Genomic DNA, 5,823 nt, shown 5'->3' on the forward strand with positions numbered 1-5,823 from the left:
AGAAAATGGTTAGTCCTAATGCCTCCATCATTTACTTACTTGGGTTTAAGTTGGTAAGGACCGGGAATGTATCGTCGTGGCAAGTTCTAGATTTGTAAGAACTGAGCGGCTATTCACACAAGAAACGAAAAATGAGCATTTAGTCTAAATATGTATATTTTTATGCTCAATAAAGGCTCAAAACTCACTTTTGTGGGAATGGGTTTTTTAATGTGACCAAGTATATATAATCGAATTTTTAACTAAACTTGTTATGCCGTTTCATAATTTTCTTATGTTGGTTCTTTTTTTTTTATCACGACGCTATCGGTTGTAAACTTGTAAAAATATAACCTTTTTAGAACTTGTTATTCCCAACTTAAACTAAGACAAGTAAATAAAAAAAATGAAAAAGTTTTTGAAAAAATTTGGGGTGTTTAGCGGTTCCAATAGAGTTTTGTGTAAGGCTTATGTTTAGGATTTTGCAAAATTTCAAGGTTTTAACATCCCCCCCCCCACACTTAAATTACACATTGTCCTCAATGTGTCCAAAAATAATGTTTTTGGTTGATTAGAATGTGTAAAAGTGGGTTTAAAAGCAAAGTTTTGTGTTACTGGCATCCTGGACACGGCCCCGTGTTGACCGGGCACGGCCCCGTGGTCAAGTGCCAGTAACAAAAATTAGAGAATAGAAACAGAAGCCTGGACACGGGGGCGTGTCCGCTGAACACGGCCCGTGTCCAGTTACCTGAACTGGGTGATTTTCTGCAGGGGGCTCAGCACGGGGTCGTGTTGGTTGGGCACGGCCCGTGTTGAGCCTTCTGTGATGGAGATTTGTGTCGGGCTGCTCTGTTCTTTGTGCATGGTTCCATTTTTCTCGTTCCCTTTTTCATCCATTACCACCATGAGTGTGTTTTATTCTACAAAAACTAAAAGATTAAACTAAACTAAGGATAGTTCCGCGGAATGCCTCGTGGTGCGCCACGTTTATAAGGGTCCTTGGCTAGACCCGAGTCGAGGTTATATATCTTCTGAGTGGGATGCCTGGCTTCCCATGTTACACCGTCGGAGAGCGGCATCCAGGCTTGAATCAATAACCTTCATGTAATTGACTGGGTCGTCGTCCTCTATTCTCTTCCCAACTCCGAACTTCACCTCATCATCCCCATACCTCAAAGTGAGTGTCCCGTCATTCATGTCTACCACTGCTTGTGCTGTGGCAAGGAAAGGTCTCCCTAGTATAAGGGGGACCTCGGTGTCTTCCTCCATATCGAGTATGACAAAGTCAACTGGATAAACGAATCTGCTTACCCTTACCAAGACATTCTCGATGACACCTTGTGGGAACTTGACGGATCGATCAGCGAGTTGTATGCTTATTTTTGTAGGGCTCGTGGTTCCCAAGCCAAGCCTTTTGAACATTGATGAGGGCATGAGGTTAATGCTAGCCCCTAGGTCGGCCAAGGCATTGCGAACGGGTGATTCCCCTATTGAGCATGGAATCGTGAAACTTCCGGGATCGATTTTCTTTTGGGGGAGTTTATTGAGTACGAGGGCAGAGCATTCTTCGCCTAAATTAACTAATTGCAAATTTTCAATTTTCTTTTTATGGGTAAGGAAGTCCCTCATAAATTTAGAGTATTTGGGCATTTGGGTTAGGACTGCGATAAAAGGAATATTGACATGCAATTGTTTTAACAGACTTTCGAACTTTGCGAATTGCTCATTGGTCTTTTGACGAATTAGCCTACCGGGGTACGGAACTCGAGGAGCCTTGGTAGGCTCTGGTGATGGAGGAGAGTTCTTTTCCTGCAGAGGTGTTGGCATTGTCTCTTCCGTAGGTGGCGGTACTTCTGCAGGCCCCACGGTGCGGTTTCGTAGTGTGATGAGGTGAACTTGCGCCTTTGGGTTTGTTTCGGTATTGCTAGGTGTCACACCCCAACCAATGGCGGAAACATCGGGATGAGACGAAGTGTGAAGATTACTCGAGACGTCATAACGCTATTTGTGACAATAATTTAATAATCCAAATTTCATTTCCAAAATAAATTGTCAAAACATTACAAGAAACGCAAATAACAACATTGTTCAACATAGCATAAACAAAATTGATACAACACTTTAAACCTAAACGTCTAAGTGAGTATCTAGGCATCTTTGCTATCCGTTTTCATTTCATCATCATCAACCTGTAACATGTTTAAAAATACAATTCAATGCAAAAGCAAAGGCGAGTATACAAGTTTGATACATACATAGCATAAGATAAAAGTGTGAACAATTCCTCATAGCAAGCATGTGATGCAAGATAAACATCTAAACATGGTATGTGTCTAACATATCAAACCAAGGAAACGCAATATGCTCATGACATTACCGAGATAAAGGGGCGGGTCGTTAATCCTATAGCGCTACATATGTCACGGTTTGGCTCGTACGAAGTTAATGATAAATTCAACACATAAGATAAATCCAAGTTTAAAGCATCAAGTCATCACGTATACAAGCATGTTATAGGAATGTTCATGTGTTTAAGTAAAATGTTCATGTGTAAGTTTGTTGATAGATAAACATGTTACACCCCAAAAGTGGTAAAGGTAAAAAGGGGGAAATACGAGTATACTCACGGTTTTGCAAGTCTTTAAACTTGAGAATCCGAGAGCAAGTTGGTGGTTGAGTTAGCTAGTTGGAGCACCTTGTTCCTCTACACAAGGAAACAAAGCGTATGAGTTTGGGGAGTTCGGAAGATTCGGAATTTAAGTAATACGGAAATGTAATAGAATATAATATCAAAGTACTCATCTTCCCTTTAACACTTGCATGACACTTGGTAACCACAAGGGTTATAATGATTTCATGAGTTAAACACTCATAAGAATCATGGCAAGGTTTTGGTCCTTAGATGATTATCAAAGAGGTGTATGTACATATATGTTATTTAATTTGTAGAATATATGTATTTTAGATATTCAAGTAAGAGGTAGAAGGTTTATCCTTCATTTAGGTACCTCAAGTTTACGTCATAGATGTCATGTATGGGGTAGGAAGACAAGCTTCCGTTTAGGTACCCCTTAGGTGTTCACCACTACACTTGATGTAAGAACAACCAAGGAGGGTCTTGAACTAAGGTCATTACAAGTATTAAGGTAATAACAATAACTAATCTATAGAAAAACATCAAGTAATGAGTGGATTCTTATGAAGGATAGCCTAGGCTAAACCAACTATCACACATACATCAAGTTTCACACTTGAACATTACTTGTGGGTAAAACCCTAATTGAAACAGAAAGTTTGTGAGGTTTTAACCTCTGATTTAAGTGTCTCAACCATGTTTTTAAGCTTAACCAACCATAAGAGAGGTTGTAAGCATTAGGACATTGGTGTGAGATGTGTTAGACACAAGTTGGATAAGAAATAACAAGTTGTTGATTAATATTAAACAAAACAGAAAGTTTTAGTCCATTTTAGGGCAAATCCAAGCATGATTCTTCCAAGGAAAAACCAAGGATTCAAACCCAAGGACATAACAAAGCAATAGGAAGAAGAATCAAGTGATTTGGCTAAGAAGTAAGCAAGTTATACTCACTTTAGTGAAGTTACAAGAATCTGTCCAAGAACTCAGATTTACTGCAGATTGAGAGTGAATTTGTGAAGATTAGAGAGTTGTGAAAGTGTCAAATGGGTTGGAGAAGGTGGGTATTTATAATGAATGAGTTAGAAGGTGATTGGAGGTGATTAGAGGTGGATTAAAGGTGATTGGGTGGGTTAGATTAATGGGATTTCGTGCACAAAGCTGGAAGAAAACACAATCTGCCGAAACAAGGGCCTCGCGTGACGCGAGGGACCTAGGCGTCACGCGGCGGGTATGGTCTCCCATCTTTCGTTTTGTGACACTTTAGTCCCTGAAGTTTGTTTTTAATCCCTTTTGGTGCAAACTTGAGAGTTTAGGGACTTGTTTTGATATAAAAGCATAGCATAAGGTGTAGTTAAGCATGATGATCATAACCAAAGTATATTTAAGCGTATAAGAGTCATATTCAAGTATCGTTCTCGTTCAAAAGACGTTCAATGCATAAGTTTAGATCAATTACAAGTTTCGCACATAGTTTCCAAGAATAACGATTAGACATTGATTGATTCACGAAGTCGAACACACGAGCATACATAGAGTGTGTATGACATAAATGTAACAAAATGCAAGCTTCATTAATGATCCAAGTCTCGGTTTGATAATGATTACAAAGAAAGGAGCGATTACAAGGATACAAGGTTTCCAAAAATAGAAATGCGAACAAAACTTTCTATAAATGGAAAGTACAAAAGAGTCGGGCGTTACACTAGGTAATGCGCCTTGCGGTCTCTCGGAAAAGTTTTGAGCTATTTGATTTATTTGTTTTTCTATGTTTTGAATGCTAGCTTGTTGATTCCTAAAATTAGACTCTAATTGTAGAAATCTTTCCGAGTTTTTCTTATCAGTGTCAGAGACGAGGCGAGATATAGTATCTTCGAGCCTTTCTCGTCCACCTTGTTGTTGAGTGAAATTTTGTGACTCATTTCTTGATTGCTGAAAGTTTGTTCGTTGGGTTTGTTGGTTACTACTATTGCCGGGTTCCCTCCAACCAAGGTTTGGGTGGTTTCGCCATCCTTGGTTGTAAGTTCCCGTTGGAGGACCCGACGGCCTAGGTCTATTATCAATGTAGTTTACCATTTCTTGTTGATCGTCCGTTTCTTTCATGCAACTCCAATTTTCATGTGACCCACCACACCCTTCACAAGCCATAACCGAGACTGTTTTTGTCATTTCTAATTTTTTTATTTTTGAAGAAAGGGCCTCGATTTGGGCTTGTAAAGAAGTGCTTTCGTCGACCTTATGGGCGCCCGGGGCGATAGACTTATTTCCCCGGGGGGTGTGCCATTGAAAATTGGTTTGAGCAATTTCCTCAATCTGATTATACATTTCATGTGGGCGTCGGTTACCTAGAAGTCCCCCGGAGCTAGAATCAAGTGTCTGCCTAGTGTGTGGCAACAATCCATTGTAGAAAGTGGATACTTGTTGCCATATTGCGAGGCCGTGATGGGGACACTTGCGTAATAGCTCCTTGAACCTTTCCCAAGTTTCATATAAGGATTCCCCGTCCTCTTGTGAGTATGTATTAATTTCAGCCATTAATTTAGCAGTTTTAGCAGGAGGGAAATACTTATATAGAAATTTTTGGGCTAGTTCATCCCAGGTGTTTACCGAACCAGCTGGGAGGGCGTTGAGCCAAGCTTTCGCTCGGTCTTTTAGTGAGAATGGAAACATACGGAGGCGGATGGCGTCGTTTGATGCTCCATTGATCCGAAAGGTATCACATATTTCTAAGAAATTAGTTATATGTAGATGGGGATCCTCGTCCGCAAGCCCGTGGAAGGTTGCGGAGTTTTGGAGCATTTGTATCAAATGCGGTCGAAGCTCGAAGTTATTGGCTTCGACATTCGGAGCATTGATAGCGGCGCCTAGATTACCTACGGTGGGCCGTAAATAATCCATAAGGGTACGTTGGTCCGCCATTGGAGGTGGATCACCCGAAACCTTCTCTTGGTTTTTGGCTTTTAACCTTTTTCTGATAAAGCGTTCGGGTTCTTCTAATGGTTCTTTTATGTCTTTATTGGAACTGGAGCTCATACACTACGTGAGGTTGGCGTCGGGTTCCAAGTCCTGCAATAAAAACAGAAAAGAATGTTGGTCAGAAGGTTCACCACGGCCCCGTGTTGAACGAACACGGCCCCGTGGTCGGAGTTACAGTGATTTGTTTTTCAGATCCCAGTTACTGGAAGTTGGACACGGCCCCGTGTTGCACC

The 5,823-nt window shown here is 40.8% G+C and overlaps 1 non-coding gene across 1 annotated transcript; it reads left to right on the plus strand.

The window, feature by feature from the left end:
• The first annotated feature begins 5,048 nt into the window (after nucleotides 1-5,048).
• LOC118484559 lies at nucleotides 5,049-5,155 on the plus strand. The gene has a single exon (XR_004873668.1). It is a non-coding gene; the product is annotated as a small nucleolar RNA R71 (small nucleolar RNA).
• The last annotated feature ends 668 nt before the right edge of the window (nucleotides 5,156-5,823 follow it).

The sequence above is a fragment of the Helianthus annuus genome, chromosome 11, assembly GCF_002127325.2.
Source record: "Helianthus annuus cultivar XRQ/B chromosome 11, HanXRQr2.0-SUNRISE, whole genome shotgun sequence".
NCBI lineage: Eukaryota > Viridiplantae > Streptophyta > Magnoliopsida > Asterales > Asteraceae > Helianthus > Helianthus annuus.